The sequence below is a fragment of the Camelus bactrianus genome, chromosome 7 (assembly GCF_048773025.1).
Source record: "Camelus bactrianus isolate YW-2024 breed Bactrian camel chromosome 7, ASM4877302v1, whole genome shotgun sequence".
NCBI lineage: Eukaryota > Metazoa > Chordata > Mammalia > Artiodactyla > Camelidae > Camelus > Camelus bactrianus.
In genome coordinates, this window is record NC_133545.1 from 40,721,880 (window position 1) to 40,738,717 (window position 16,838).

General features: G+C 44.4%; 1 protein-coding gene across 2 annotated transcripts in view; it reads left to right on the forward strand.

Annotated features, from left to right (window-relative positions):
* Positions 1–693: 693 nt before the first annotated feature.
* Positions 694–16,838, forward strand: part of NOD1 (nucleotide binding oligomerization domain containing 1) — a 57,648-nt gene continuing 41,503 nt past the window's right edge. Inside the window, exon 1 of one of the 2 annotated variants that reach the window (XM_074367287.1) lies at positions 694–2,841. The gene's annotated coding sequence lies outside the window, so the exon portion shown is untranslated. The remainder of the gene's footprint in view (positions 2,842–16,838) is intronic. The other variant, XM_074367286.1, reaches the window with a different exon arrangement.

A 16,838-nucleotide genomic window follows, 5' to 3' on the forward strand; every position in this document is an offset into this window, starting at 1 on the left:
AAAAAACAAGCTTGGAGTGGGAGAAAATATTTGCAAACCACATATCTAACAAGGCTAGTATCTAGAATATATAAAGAACTCTCAAAACTCAACAGTAAACAAGCAAACAATCCAATTAATAAATGAATGAGACATGGAGAGACATTTCACCCAAGAAGAGACACAGATGGTAAATAAGCACTTGAAAAAATGTTCAGCATCAAATGCTGATGAGGATGCTATGAAACTGGATCACTTACACACTGCTGATGGGAATGTAAAATGGTCCAGCCACCGTGGAAAACAGTTTGGCAGTTTCTTAAGAAACTAAATTTGCAACTACCATATATAACCTAGCAGTTGCACTCCTGGGCATTTATGAGAAAAGAAAACTTATGTTCACATATAAACCTGTAGATTGATGTCTATAGCTGCTTTATTCATAATAGCCAAAAACTGGAAAAAATCCAAATGTCCTTTACCATATGAATGGTTAAACAAACTGTGGTATCCCTGTGGGATGGAATACTACTTAGCAATAAAAAGGAAAGAATTTTTTAAGATAATATCTTTTATTTGTATTTTTTTTGGAGGGGGGAGGTAATTAGGTTTATTTATTTTTTAATGGAGGTCCTGGGGATTGAACCCAGGACCTTGTGCATGCTAAGCATGCACTCGGCCACTGAGCTATACCCTCCCTCCATATAACATTCCTGAAATGACATTTTATAGAAATGGGAAACAGATTAGTGGTTGCCAGGGGTTAAGGAGCGGGTGGTGTGATATAACAGGGCAAAGTATTAGGGATCTTTGTAGGGGTGGAAATGTTCTGTATCTTGACTATCAGTGCCAGCATACTGGTTCTATAAGATGTTACTATGAAGGGAAATTGGGTTAAGGGTATAAGGATCTTTCTGCATTATTTCTTATAGCTGCATCTGAATTTACAATTATTTCAAAGTTAAAAGTTTAATTAAAAACAAAAATAACTATGTATGATTTTTTTAATGATAGAATCAGAGAACAGGAGACTATTAAAGATGACCAAGAAAATTAAAAATAGAAAAAACACTTAGAAAATAAATATATTATTGTTGAAATCAGGAACTTAAATGCATAGTGTGTTGGTTTCCTACTTCTGCTGGAACAAGTTACCACAAACTTAGTAGCTTAAAACAACACAAATTTATTGTCTCATGGTCTGGAGGTCAGAAGTCTGAAATGGGTCTCACTGGGCTAAAATCAGTCTCAGCAGGACTGCCTTCCTTCTGGAGGCTCTAGTGGAGAATCCATATCCTTGCCTTTTCCAGCTTTTAGAAGCCACCCTCGTTTAGTTACTCATCCCTCCATTCCTCCATCTTCAGAACCAGCAACATCAGGCCAAATCCTTCTCAGGCTGTTAACTCTTAGCTCCCCTTCTTCTACCTCCCTCTTCCACTAATAAGGACCCTTGCAATTACATTGGGCCCATACCAATAATCCGTGATAATCTTCCCATCTCAGGGTCAGCTGATTGGCATCCTTAATTCCATCTGCTACTTTAATTCTCCTTTGCCACGTTCACAGGTTCCAGGTGTAAGACCTGAACATCATGGGGGGAACGGAGGGGGAGGAGAGTATAATTACTGCCTAGCAGATGGGTAACACAGCGGATTCAAATATCAACAAAATGAAGAATGGAAAGACAGAACTCAAGAAGTTACTCAGAATGCAGGCAGAGAAACAAGATGTGGAAAATATGTGAGTTTAAAAGGCATGGGAGATAAAAATTCAGAATCCTAGAAGAAAAGAAAAATTGTGTAATTTTTCTACCAGAGCTCAGGTAAGTGTAAACCGGAGGAATTCCGATCTTTAGCGTCTCCATTTTGGTGCTTACAAGTTTGCCCATTATATCCCATCAACTGTAGGTTTGCAAAGTTTCACTTTTGAGTTGTGAACAAACTTTTCTCAGAAGGCAGCCTTTGATGGTAATTTAAATATTCATGAGCATATGTGGTCACACGATTGAATGTACTTTAGTGTGAGTGTGGCAACTTATTTACAGCATCATCATGACTTATGTAGATCTTTCTCGTTTAAAACGTTTTTAAAAAAAGATTTTATTTGTGTATTAATATGTTAAAAACCCCCTTACAGGTCATTACCGCCTACTGTATGGAATATAAAATGTACACTGCCAAGAACAGGTTTAAGGACACAAAGAAAAGCTTAGATTTTAAAAAGTATAAATCCAAGTATATGCTCAGCTGTAAAAGGTTTGATTACGTTGAGTTAACTTTTCAATGGGAAGCAGGTGTCACGTTTTAACAGAGTTTCACCCTCGTGCTCAGGCGCTGCCTCCGGTTGCGCATGCTGGGTTCGCACTCTCAGGAGGACGGGCCTGGGCTCGCGGCGGCCGTGGCTGAGCTGGCGCCGCCGGTTCCCAACGCGTCACCCCTGGGCGAGATCTCAGGCCTGCCGCTCGGCCCTGCGCGGTGCCCTGGCCGCTCTGCTCGGGGCGGGACCGCCGCTCCCGGCTGCTCCGGGCCACTTTCTGCGCGCTGCCTCTCCCGGCGTTAGCGGCGGGCGAAGCGAGATCGCAGCGGCTGCGGATTCCGCCTCACCCGCCACTCCCTCCCGAGCCCGGCCTCGGCCTCTTCCCGCAGCCCACAGGGCTCGGAGCCCGTCCGGAGGGGTGAGGTCAACTTCGCGGTCGGGCCAACCAGTTCCCGTTCCGGGCGGGCGGGCGGGCAGGCGCTGCGGCCGCCCTCGCCCTGCTCCTGGCGCTCCCCGGCCCGCGCGCCCCCGGCTCTGGCTCCGGCTCCTGCTCCGGCTCCGGCTCCGGCTCCCCGCTGCTGTGAGCTCTGCACACCTGGCGGCCAAGTAAGTCCTAGCGGCGGGGGCGGGTCGCGCGGGGCGCAAGTTCTCTGGGGTTCCGGGCGCCACGAGCGAGGAGGCCAGGGAGGCGGCGAACTGCGGGTGGGTGGATTTCAGAGCTGTCCTGGAGGAGCTCCGGGTGGAACAGGGCAGAGAAACCTGGCAGTTTGAGAAGTGCCATGAAAGTTCAGAAGGGTAAAGTTCAGCATCTAGCGAATCGTTTATCCCACGGTGGTCCAGGCAAGGCTTCTCAGTCCTGCCTGCACCTTAGAATCATCTGGGGCGCTTTTAAAATTCAGGTGCCCAGGCCAGCTCCATCAGACTCCCTGGGGATGGGACCCAGGCCTCTGTATCGGTTAAACTCCCCAGCTGATTCCATTGTGTAGCCAGGGTTGGGCACTAATGACCAAAGGGTGGCTGCCAAGAGAAGGTGGAAAGGCAGGGCCTTGATGGAGTCCAGCCTGCAGACGGACCAGCTGCTCCCAGTGTCCTGCATGGTCCTGGGGGCCTGGCAGCCTTCCTCAGGCTTCCTGAGGTGCAAAGGAAATGAGACAAGGCTTGGCAGGGTCGCGTGGATAGTTTGTTCAGAAGAGCCTCTGATTTCAGTTTCTTGGCACATTGTGAAATACAGAATTGCCAGATTACCATGCCCGCTTGGTTCTGCTTTTCTAGAAATGCCTCCATTCTTGGCATTTAAAAATAAGTTCGAGGAAACCAGTAAACCCATGGCCTGACAACTTCGTGGTTTTCTGCTTTAAGGATGAAGCTAGGTGTGCTTGCCACAGGGTCGGGTTTGTCCCACCTAAAAGCTGCCTGAGATTTCCCATATTCAGGGAACAATAGCTCTACCGTGGATATGAAGTGTGCACTGGATGTACCGTTCTCACCCTGGGGGTAGGTGCTGGGGTCAGTGAGCTGCAATCACAGCAGGCAGGGCCACTGGACAAAACACAGACTTCTCCTGCATATGTGGGGCAGATAAGAAAGGTAAATTTAAAACAAACAACAGCCTAGGAGAAGAGAAGACTTACAAAGGGTCTAAGGAGAGTAGATACTGTTTTTGTGTAATGAAGAAGTAAGTTCAAGCTTTGGAGCCCATCAAACCTGGGCCCAAATTCAGATTCTGTCATTTCTGTGATATGTGACCATGGGGACATGATGAGACCTCTCTGAACCTGTTTTCTTTCTTGTAAAATAGGATTAAAAATAGTGGCTTTGTTCTGGGGCTCACTTAAATGAGACAATGTGTATCAAATGCCTGGCAGGGTTGGGGGATGACCCACAGTAGCTGCTCCATCAGCTAATACAGTTACTAACCACTGTAGTGGTGATTTGTGTCCAACAACTGTTTATTTAGTATAGCCACAGTGAGGGAGGGTTTCCAGAAGTTGCCTCCCTTGAAACTCCATTCCTGTTCTTTTCCTTCCCTGCTCAGGGGAAGGCTCTGGGGCTCCTCCCCTCTCGGGCCTCCCCTCTTGGGCCTGGAGTCTCAGGCCACCAGCTTCTCTCCCCAAAGGGCTTATTAATGGGTCTGGAGTACAGTTTTATTCCATGTGATAGGAATGGATTTCTTGACAAAAGAAGGCAGTCCTTAATCTTGAGGCTTCCTCCACCCCACGGCCACATATATCAAAAAATGAGCTCCCTTACAAAGCTGGGGTGTTTCCAGGGTCTCAGTTGATATGGGCACACACATGACTCTCCTGCTGGCAGCATCCTCTGGCCATGCCCTGGTTGTACCTGTTTTGCTACTGACTCTTGGCCTAAGGACAATGAATCCTTCAATGACCAAGAAGTCGGGAATCTGAGGAAGGGAGGACCACATCCTACAATTGTCAGTAGGGGTGTTATGCCAGCTGAACCTTTCACTCTTCCTACTCTCTGTCATTAATGATCACTTGTGTAGTAACAGCAGCCCTGTGTATTTTAGATTAGACATTAGAAATACTATAAACAGTGAAGTAATGTAGTCTAAAGATCAAGTGGTTTTACAGTGCTATCGCTGATACTTGCTTAAATGAGAATACCAAATTCTTGTCTCTTTTTATCCGAAGAAAAAGAGTTCAATATTTCTTTAAAATCTAATACATAAACCTAAGATTTGGGGTTTAAGTTATCAGTTTCTTCCACGACTGTTGTTCTTTGGTGGTTTTAGGCAAGATGAAATTTTAAAAGGTGAAGTTTATACTGGTGCTGAATTTTTGTCATGTGGAAGTTGTAGATATTTTGCAAGTTTCTGGAAGTCCTGTTTTCTTTTCTCATCTGGGCAAACTCAGCTGCATCTCATACAAAGGGCCTCCTTTCATCCATCCACAAGGTCCAAACTTGTTTTGCGGAAAACTCTCCGGGGCGTCAAATACTCAATGATGGCAGGTGTTTCTGTTTGTTTGTTTTCCAAATTTGACTCTTGTAGTAAGAGGCGAGTATTCACTGCCATTTCAATTAATTGATGGTTTTTACCCAGTGCTAGGAAGTTTGTCAAAGCAAGACTTTCTGGCTTGAATTCTTCTTGTCTTTTATCTAGAAACTGCCACAGACCAAACTGTGGGCAGAGATTCTGGTGCGGAGTGGCCAAGGCAAGCTCGCCACCATCCCTCCTCCCCTTAGCCGCCATCCCAGCCTCTGGAGCTATTGAGCCATCGAGGCCGAGGACGCTGTGATGCTGAGGGAATCCTACCTTGGCCCCTGATTGGGGCCCGGTGCCCTGACAAGGGATCTGCTTCTACAGACCCAGCAAAGCAATTGTGTGTTATACGTCAGTAAGTCAATTAGGGCACTCTCTAGTAAACTGCCCACTTTGAGGTTTGTTTTGCTGATTAGTCATTTTCCTCTAAATTAAAGAAAACTATAGTTTTCTATACAACTAATGAAGAGGTCAACCCGAGGGCCCAGGTAATTTGCAAAGTGAGCACCAGATTAGCACCAGGTTTTGGTAGGTTAATATTTTCATAAAGGACAAAAAGTCACCACTGCCATATCTTTGTATCAGGATGACCTTTCTCTGTGTCATCCTCATGATACAAGTTAGGGGCAGGAAAGAGTTGGGGGGATGGAGTGACTTGGTACATGCTTTGAGAGTCACACTTAGCTGGATAGGGCATCACATATTGCTAAGGAAAACCCTTCTATGGTAGGAGAGCTGCTAAGCAGGTGATGATTTACATGAGAAAATATTTGTTCTGGTTTCCAAGAGATAAAAGTCTAATGACTAAGAACTTCCCATGCTTTGTTTTAACACATTCCCTGATTGCTATCTATGACCAAACCTTCTAGAAGGCATTGGGTGGAAAGCTAGACTTTTCTTTGGGGATATCCTAACTCCTTACAATTCAGGACAGCTGCCTGCTTCATGGAGAGGGCCATTCCAGGGCCCCACTTAGCAAGGCCAGTGTTTTCCATTTAATATGAATTCAGGCACGCAGGTGATTTCAAGTGGAATTACGAGATATATAACATATTAGGCAGGCAGGACTTAAATGGAACCAAACCATGGACTTTGATGTCAGAACTGGGGTCAAGCCCCTGCTTTGTTCCTTAACTAACAGTGTGACCTCAGCCAAGACAGTTAAACTCTCCAACCCTGTGTCCTCCTTTTATAAAACAGTCATAATAATTCTTTCCTTACAGAGGGGTTTTGAGTAGTTCACGAGACAGTTACTGTAAAGCACTCAGCACGCCACCTGGCTTTCAGTAAATGGTAATTATGATGATGGGAATGATTATGACGATTACCTGGGTTCAAGTGCTGGTCTTGCCATCTCCTAGCTTTGTAGCTTTAAATAAACTACTTAACCCTCATGAGCCTCAGGTTTTTATATCTGTAAGAAGCAGATAACTCCATCAATTTGGAAGGATTGGCTTGAGGCTTTAATGAAATGCAATAAAGATGCATCTGAGCTAGTAGACCCTAACTAATGATAGCGAACACCTACATAGGTTTACCATGTGCAACACTGGTCGGAGGGCTATAGGTTTTTGTTTTGGTTTGGTTTTTTAGCTCATTTAATCTCCCCAACAACCCTATGTAGTAGTTATTGTTTTTCCCATTTTACAGATGAGACAACTGAGGCTTAATGAAATTAAATAACTAGCCCAAAGTCAAGATAGTAAGGATCTGAAGCAGCGTCCGGGTTCCTAATCACTGTACAGGACTCAGCGAGTGCCCCTCCCTCTCTGCCCAACTCCCCACCCTGACACGTGCCTCCTGGAAAGGGCCCACAGATGTGCTTGTGCTCTTTGCAGGGCCGTGTTTCTGGATACAGGGCCCAGCTTCCAAAGAACTGCCTGCCTCTACCTGCTGATGGAGTGAACATAGGAGACTTTCCCCCCCATCTCCCACTCCCAACCCTGATTTATAACTTTTAAACCTCAACCATTGCTTACAGTGGATGATCTAATATCTACTGGGGGTGGGGGGGTGAGGCTGGTATTGACTGACCTTATTAGGGTGGATCATGTTGTTTATTTTTAGGTAGATGTCTCAGTGCACTGAGATTGTTAGCCTGGGTGTAATAAACCACAGGCATTCTGTGTCTCTAAGCCCATTCTAAAACATTCACAGGGACAGGTGGGAAGGCTATTTGAGAAGACAAAAACCAGGCCTGGAAGTTTCTAGAATGGGGTTCAGGCAGGCACAACAGTATGTAAACAACACCTCATAGAAAATGCAGTAGCCTGTTCCAAGTACACAGCCTTTTAAGAAAATTCCTTTCTCACCTTTTTTTTTTTTTTATACCCCAGTAGCTTTTGCCTCCTTTTGAGCTCTGGCAATCTTCCAAGAAGCCTGGGTCAGTGGAACTCAGAGCCCAGAAAAGGGAATTCTCCATGAGTGAACTGTAAATGCTTCAGCATTTCTGATAATGAGCTGGTGGTTGTTTTTCTGACCTTCCCATGAGTGTGAAATGCTTTGCTGGCTCCCCAGCCTGGTGTTGAAAGCTGTTAGCTATGTGTATCTCCTTGTTCCTCCCGGCTCTTTGGGGCTTCAATTTTTTAACATGTTAGTTTAACAAATATTATCAGAAGACCTTGCTGGTGTCAGGAATCTACTAAATTTGGGGGATGCAGCAGTGAATGAATCCAGGGGCCGAGCACCTGGCCAAATGGAATTTGCCAGCCCTTGAAGGAGGAAGAGGTGGTGAACACAAATAAATACGTAGTCATAAATGGGATGAGTGCGGTAAGTGAAAACAACAGTATGTCATGAGACAGATGAGCAGAGCTGTACTAGGATTAGGGGAGTCTGGAGTCTGTGCCTCCAAGAATGAGCCTTTTCAGCCAGTTCTTGGGAATGAAGAGTCAGAGCATGCCAAATTCAGGGAATAGCATGTTAGAAGGCTCAGAGGTGGGAAAGAATGGGATGTGTAGAGGAAGGTGCAGAGAGAGCTGAAGAATGAACCAGCTCGGAGAGGGTGTAGAGAAAAGGGAACCCTCCTACAGTGTTGGTGGGAATGTAATCTGGTGCAGCCACTATAGCAAACAACATAGAGATTTCTTAAAAAACTACAGTTATCGTATGATCCAGCAATCCCACTCCTGAGCATATATCCAGAGAAAACTCTAAGTTGAAAAGATATATATGCCCCTCAGTGTTCATAGCACCACTATTTACAATAGCCAAGACATGGAAGCAACATAATTATCCATTGACAGATGACTGGATAAAGAAATGGGATATATATACAATGGAATACTACTCAGCCATAAAAAAGAATGAAACAGTGCCATTTGCAAGAACAGGGATGGACCTAGAGATTATTATACTTAGGGAAGTAATTCAGACACAGAAAGACAAATATCATATGATATCACTTATTTGTGAAATCTGAAAAAAATGACAAAAAGGAACCTAATTTACAAAACAGAAACAGACTCCCAGACATAGAAAACAAACTTATGGTTTATCAAAGGGGAAAGGAGTGGAGGGTGGGATAAATGAGGAGTTTGGGATTAGCAGATACACACTACTATGTACAAAAATAGATAAACAACAAGGACCTACTGTATAGCACAGGGAACTATATTCAATAGCTTGTAATAATCTATAATGGAAAAAAATCCAAAAAAGAAATATATATATATATATATATATATAGTTATATATATATAACTGAATCACTATGCTGTACACCAGAAACTAACACAATACATTGTAAATCAACTATATTTCAATTAAAAAAAAACAACAACAGCAATGAACTAGTTCAAGCCAAGTAGAGCCTCCTGGGCTGGGAAGGATTTGGAAGTTTATTGTAAAGGGCAGTGGGAGGCCTTGAAGAGTCCCCACTCCTCCCTTTTCTCCATGTCCGTAATCTACAAGGAAAAGATAAGTAACAGCCCCTACTTGTTAAGCTTTATAAACCTTGTCCTTCGTGTATATGTGTGTGTGTGCCAAAACCCAGTATAAACCTTGTCTTAATGAGTGAGACAATCCTGGAGATAGAAATTATGGTTTGCAATTTCTAATGAAGGAACTGAAACTCATAACAGAAAAGGTGGCAGAACCAAGACCTGAAGCCTGGCCCCTAGCACCTGCTCCGTGGTTTTCTGGAGCAGATGTGCGTGGGTGCGTGTGGGCCAGCGAGTTGCCAGCATCCTTCAGCAGGAGCCCTGATGGATGCACAGGAGTGGAGTCCAGTCCTTCATGGCTCCTTGGAAACAGGAATGAAAGGGCCCAAAGAGCGGAGGCAGGCTGGCAGCGTGGGTGTCAGAGTGTCGGAGTCTGCAGGTAGAAATGCTGGGAACGCCTAGCCAAGGGAGAAGGCTTTGAACAGTTTTTCATGCTACTCTGTTCTCTCTCTGGCTTTAGACCCAAGGCTCTAAAAAAGAGGTGCTTTCCCCACCCTATTCATCTACCAGGGAATTTGCATACACTTAAAAAAACAGGAAAAAGACTATTTGAGGTTTTGGGGTCACAGAAAAAGCCTCTGACTTTGGGGCATCTGCATTGCCCCCTTTCTCCTCACTCCTGTGAAGCCGTCCTGAGGTCACAGAGTGAGAGGTGATGGCAAATCAGGTGTATCCCTAAGATAGGTCCTCACTGGGTGGGGGCCCACACGTCCTGCTTCTCACAAGACTTGGCATCTTCTCGACCTCCTGCTGCTGCTGAGGGTCAACTCCCACACATCCTAGGCACCGTCCAGCCGAGCTGCAGATACACTTGTGTCCCAGACGGTGAAAGTCTCCAGCTAAGCATTTTGGCCAGTGATCAGCCGAGTGTTTATTTGTTCAAGGCCAAGTTTCAACGCAAGCCTCTGAGGTGACTAACATATTTTGTTGTTGTGAAGTGCCTTTCATTTGAGAAGTTCCACACACTTTCTGTTTTATTCCTAAATGCCATCTCCAGACATCTCCAGCTTCCAGACCTGCCACTTCTGTAGAACTTTCTTCTGCATAAGCACTGAAACCCACCTGTAGAGCTGCAGATCTGGGTCTGATTCAAGGCTCTGGTGTCTTATGTTGGCTTTCTTAAGATTAAAAATATCCTTTATTAAGATAATTTTTTAAATTATTTTTTTAATTGAAGTACAGTCAGTTGCGATGTGCCAGTTTCTGATGTACAGCACAATGTCCCAGCCATGCATATATACATATATTCATTTTCACATTTGTTTTCATTAAAGGTTAACACAAGATATTGAATACAGTTCCCTGTGCAATACAGAAGAAACTTAAAAAAAAATTTTATTTACTGGCCCCTCAGATGAATGCCAAGCATGGTGTTTTGGAAGTTTGTTTTTCAAAGCCTGGATAACACCAGGAAAATGGAACTTAACGATTGTATATCAGCCCCATAAGGCACTGGGTGGTGGCGGGCATTGTCACAGAATAGTAGGTGATTATATGCCAAGAAAATGTATAGACTCTTAAATGCTCTGGAAATTGAGGGCTTTGGTTAATACTTTAAGGCAGCAGCTAATAGAAAAGTCTTAGAGCAATAGAAAATACTGGTGCCAGCAAATCTGAATTTATCTACTAGTGAACTTGACACATGACACTCCCTAAGTGAGCCTGTGAATTCTGGAAATCCACATATCCATTCAATGAGCATTAATAAAGCACCTGTTATAAGCAGTGTGCTTTGCTAAATTCATTCGACGTTTTTAATCTAGCATCCACTCTGTGCTGGAGATATAGGGACTAACCAGATGGACACCATCCCTAGAAGTCAAATACTGGGCCTCAAAGGTGCACCAGACAGAAGCCCCAGTCTAGAACACCCTCTCCTTGATCATGACAGATGCTTGCAGCATGACCAGTGCTGTGCTAAATGCCATCTATGTATTAACTCATTGAATTCATACACCAGTCCTGTGAAGTAGGTACTATTACTATCTGCATTTTATAGATAAAAACACAGAAGCACAAAGGGGTGGTATATTTGTCCAGAACACACAGCTAGTGATTGGAACCAGCTAGCCTGGTTTTAGAGTTTTGCCCCTTCCTTGCCACAGTCAAACGATGTGATGAAAGAACTTAGAAGGAAACAAGTGAAGTGCCATATCCTCCGAGAGAGGCGGGGATGAAGTACCAGGGGCGTTCCTGGGGCGGAGAGAGGGGCTGAGGGGAGGAACACAGTGAGGTGTGGCCTGGGGGAGGCTCTCGGCTGCTGAGGGGCTACTCTTGCCAGAAGTAAGTGAGAGGGCATTCACCTTGGCACCAGGAGACCTGGGTTCTAGTTCTGGTTGATCCAGACAAGACTCTGCCTTGCCCAGTGCCTCAGTTTCCTCATCTCTATTTTTATTTTTAATGGAGGTACTGGGGATTGAACACAGGGCCTCATGCATGCCAAGCACGTGCTCTACCACTAAGTCATCTTCCTCCTCCCAGTTTCCTCGTCTTTAAAATGGGGGTGTTGCATAGTGTTCTGTTCCATACCAGAAGTCTACAGTTCCAGTGGAGAAGGGAGGGCTGGCTCTGCGTGCACTCTGAACAGGGTTTCTTGACCAAAAGGAGATGCCTGGCTCTGAGGCATGTGAAGTCAGACGTTAGAGTTCTCAGAAGGCCCAGCCAGCTGTGGAAGGATGGCTGCCTTCCATCAGCGTCCACTCCCGAGTGCTCACATGGTCTGTGTCTGCATTCCTCCCTTTGTAGGCAGGATGGCAGTGTCTGTATCTGGAGCTCAAACTATGTACTACTTCGCAAGAGAGAGAGAAAAGGAGACTGAGAGATGGAGGGAGTAAGGGAGAAAGAGAAGAGAGATTGGGAGACTGACTGACTTTTCTGTCTGCTTTAAAATTTTAAGGGATCACATGCTTTCAGATCCTTAAAGTAAATGAATGTTAAGGGAGCTTAAAAGCTTCATATAATGATTGTAGCCTCATCCATTCTGCTGAATTTTCTCCAGAGGGGCCGTTAGTAGTTTTCAGGCATGACAGAGACATATAAGATTGGGCTTGTTTTCCAGATTAAGAAATTGAAAACAAAACAAGAGAAATGAATAAACTCCCCCAAACCTCAAAACCCAAGAGAGATAGATGTAGACGCTTTAAAGAATGGCAGCCTGGGTTTATCTAGTTTCTGAAGCCTGGAGCCCAAGTTTTTGTGGACTTCGCAGCAGGGAAAGGAGGACCCGCTGGAGTTGACCCATGGTGTGTGGCCTCTGAGCCGTCCTATCAGTGTTGTATGTAGATGGGCTTGGTCTCAGCTTCCTGCTCAATTGCTGACCGTGGAGGGGGGTTGGTCTGCCCACCTTGTTGTTGGGAAACTTGAAATAGGGTGGAACCTTGCTGTCCACGCCATCTATGTCAGCAAACACACTGTGATTATCTTCATCACTGTGAGACCGGGCTGAGGAGGCTGCGGGGCCCATTCACTGAAATGAAAACTGATTCCAGAGGGGAGTTTCCCCAGGAGAATGCAGGTGTGACCCTCAGTGCTCGTGGGCGCGTGTGTTCAGGTTATGCTGGGGTTTACGGTCAGGTTGGCAGAGCTTGTTTTTGTTGGCAGGTTGCAATCTGGGTAATGTCATCTCTGAGGTCGGTAGGGACCTATTTGAGGTAGGCAGTGAAGAATGGCTTTTTATTACTTTACCTTAAATCTGAATTCAATAAGTAAATAACAGTGATCAATTCCTATTGTCCAGGAGTGTGGCAGACAGAATGTTGTAGAAGCTTATATTGTGCGTGGCAGATGTGGCTTTGTCAGAGGTGGTATTTGCTGGATAGATTTGAGCAATAGGATGTGGTTTTAGCAGAAAGAGAGGAAAGAGCTACAGTGGTTTCCTCGGTAACGGTAACTATTTGGGTGGGGAGCAGATAATTGCGTGGAAAGTGTGAGGTAACTTTGGCTTCATCCATCAAAACTGAACATCACTCAGGGTAAGAATGTTACACAGAAGGCAGCTGAGCCCGTGTTATTGTAAAGTGTTCAGAGGCTTGTGTTACATGAAAGCAAATAGAAGACCGAGGAAAGGAGGAAACGTTTTGTAATCCTGGAGCATTTTTCGATGTGGTATTGCTTGAGGTCCTAAGGTTTAAAAAAAAATCTACTTGCAAGTCAGTTTTGTTGACTCTTTTGCTCTGTTCCATTTTTATAGGGCTTGATTTTTCCATTTAGATTCCTCATGTCAAACCAGATTTAGTGGCAATACCATGAGTGGACAGACTCCTACTAAATTGAAGATATGATAAAACTGTTCCCGCCCACAAACTCATCAGCCTGACTGATATTTTACCAAACCAGGAGGAGCTTTCCATTTATTGACAGGTGCACAAAAAGAGCCATAGCATTCCATTTGAGTGTGTTTGGTTTTAATGAATTGTCGTTTAGTTTGATGGGGACTGAGCACTTTTTCCTAGGAAGGTGGGCTCTGAGTTGAAAGTCAAAGTTCCTTAAAACAAGGTGATCGCTGAGAATGTTGCATTGACCTGCCACCAAATGTCCTAAGATGCTTTGATGATTACAATGGCTCTAAAAGAACTTCAAATTAAACAAGTATATATTTTTCTTATACAAAATTAAAACATTACAAATAAAAGTGCTGTACCAATCCTGGTGCCTTTCCTTCCCTGTCCGGAAGTAATCTCTCTTTTCATAAAGCGTGTCTTCTTCCAGACATTTTTCTTTGCATTTATGTTCATAGGTGTATGCTTGCCAAAAATGTATAGTGTTTTGTGTCTTTAGGGCAGACAAATGGGCAAATTATATAAATGTTATTATACTCCTTCTGCAACTTGCATTTTTCAAATGGCAATATGTCTTGAAGATCTTTCTGTTGGTACATAGAACTCCACCGCATTTTTTTCACCAGTGATCATATCTGCTGAGCATTTACGGTTCCCATCCAATGATTCTAACAAGTGGTTGTGGTGGTGGACTGGGCTGAGACAGCTGAGGTTCTGATGTGGGGCAAGTACTGGGTGGAGTGAGGTGACAGGATCTGGGACCACAACAAGCAGATGCGGCCACCTCGGTACCAATGAGGAGAATGTATGACTTGCTCGTGTGCCTTTTTTTCCTTTTAAACAGTAGTATTTTCTTATGTGGATTACTTTTAAGTCGGAGGCAGGAAGGGAGTGATGCTTAGTTTTAATTAACTCTTAATTCAATAAATAAAGTCGGTTTTGTGGTATCTGGAAAAAAAATGTAGTGGCTTACCTTTACTGCGAGTGGTCCTTTAATGTCGTGGAGAAACTGCTGTCGTGTGAAGGCAGGGAAGGGCCTGTGGCGAGCATCTTGGGCCTCCTGCTCTGCCTCCAACCAGCTGTCTGGCCTTTGACAGCTCACTTCACCCCCACTGGGCTTCAGTTTCTTCATGTGGTAAATGCTCTTCTTGTCCGCAATTACGGTACCTATCAGGCTGGGCTAGGTGGTGCTGCAGGGACAGACAATTCCAGAATCTCAGCAGCTCAAACAGCAGAGGTTTGCTTCTTGCTCACAGTGCCCATCACAAGTTAGCAGGAGGGTCTCCTCAGCGTCGTCATCTGTGGGCCGGGCGGACAGAGCAGCCACCAGCTGGAATGTTGCCAGCCCTAGTCTTGGAGGAGAAAGAGAGTTGTACGCTGACAAACTGTGCACTGATGCCGAAAGCTTCCTGCCTGGAGTAACTCATTCCACTTCTGCTCCCATGTCATGGGTCAGAGCAGGTGACTTCAAGGGAGTAGGGACGTGTAGTCCTACCTGGTACCCAGGGAGAGAATCCAAACTATTTGATGGGCAGCACGCTTCTCTCACAGTGCTGTTTGTCAAGGAAGGGGTAGGGAAGTCTGTGAAAACTGTCCTGGGGTCAGTAAAGTCATATCCCAGAAGCTGATCCTTTCTGTGTACATGAAATCATTGTCCTTTTCCTGTGGCCTCCCAGGTGCCAGAGAAGAGCAGCCCGTTTGGGAACTCATTTCCAGAGCTTAGGGACAGAGCAGTCAGGATAGGAGCAGAGGCTGATGGCCCTGGGCTAGATTCCATAGCATCTGGATGCCAGCAAAACCTGGCCTTGGCTTTGCTTATGTTTGTATTTGTTTCCAGCTTACATGCAGTAAAAGTAGAAAAAGTCAGCAGCAGAAATACTTGCAGAACAACCTGACTCCATGGAAATCATTGTTTAAAAACCTCTGGGTTGTAACCCTACTTTAGAATCTGCTACGCTGTTGAAGAATGTTTTAAGGAATGGGGCTGAGATCTGTAGGAGTCTTATCGGCTGTGTTGCAAGACCAGTTTGTAGAAAGCTGTGGCATTTATTTTGAAATATATGAATGATGATTCCCAACTATTGGATGTGTAAGAAAAGAGTGAAATCATGAGGCCAGCGTGGATGCTGGGAAATGACTGTTGAGGTTTCTGTTCTTGGCATAGCCCCCTACACCCCCATCTGTTGTGACGGAGCCCAAACTGTCTGCTCATCCTGGGAGCCGACATTCATACTCACACTGTGGGCGGGTGACCTCTGCCCTCGGGCTCTGCTGGGTGATTTTGCAGAGAATGAAGCTGCTGCTCAACGGACATGTTTGCTAGTGTCTTCAGGGAACACTGAGGTGATGTATCTGTTTGGGGTTTAGTCTAAGGATTCATGGGATGGGGTGGCACGTCTGGTGGCTGTGGAGACTGTCCCTCAGCAGTGGGCAGTCTTTTCTTTTGTACTGAAGTATAGTCAGTTTACAGTGTTGTGTCAGTCTCTGGTGTACAGCAGAATGCTTTAGCCATGCTTACACATACATATATTCATTTTCATATTTTTTCATTATAGGTTACTACAAGATATTGAATATAGTTCTCTATGCTATACAGTAGAAACTTGTTTATCTATTTTATATATAGTAGTTAGTATCTGCAAGTCTCGAATTCCCAACTTATTCCTTACCCCCTTTCTTCCCCTGGTAACTGTAAATTTGTTCTCTATGTCTGTGAGTCTGTTTCTATTTTGTAAATAAGTTCATTTATGTCATTTTTTTAGATTCCACACATAATATGGTATCATATGGTATTTTTCCCTCTCTTTCTGGCTTACTTCACTTAGAATGACAATCTCCAGGTCCATATATGTTACTGCAGATGGCATTATTTTATTCTTTTTTATGGCTGAGTAGTATTCCATTGTATAAATATATTACAACTTCTTTATCCAGTCATCTGTCAATGGACATTTAGGTTGTTTCCATGTCTTGGCTATTGTAAATAGTGCTGCTGTGAACATTGGTGTACATGTACCTTTTCGAATTAGAGTTCCCTCTGAATATATGCCCAGGAGTGGGATTGCTGGATCATATGGTAAGTCTATTTTTAGTTTTTTGAGGACTCTCTATGTTGTTTTCCATAATGGCTGCACCAAACTACATTCCCACGCTGGTGCAGTGTAGGAGGGTTCCCTTTTCTCCACACCCTCTCCAGCATTTATTGTTTGTGGATGTTTAAATAACGGCCACTGTGACTGGTGTGAGGTGATACCTCACTGTAGTTTTGATTTGCATTTCCCTGATAATTAGTGATACTGAGTATTTTTTTCATGTGCCTATTGGCCATTTGTGTATCTTCACTGGAGAAATGCTTATTTAGGTCTTCTGCTCATTTTTGGA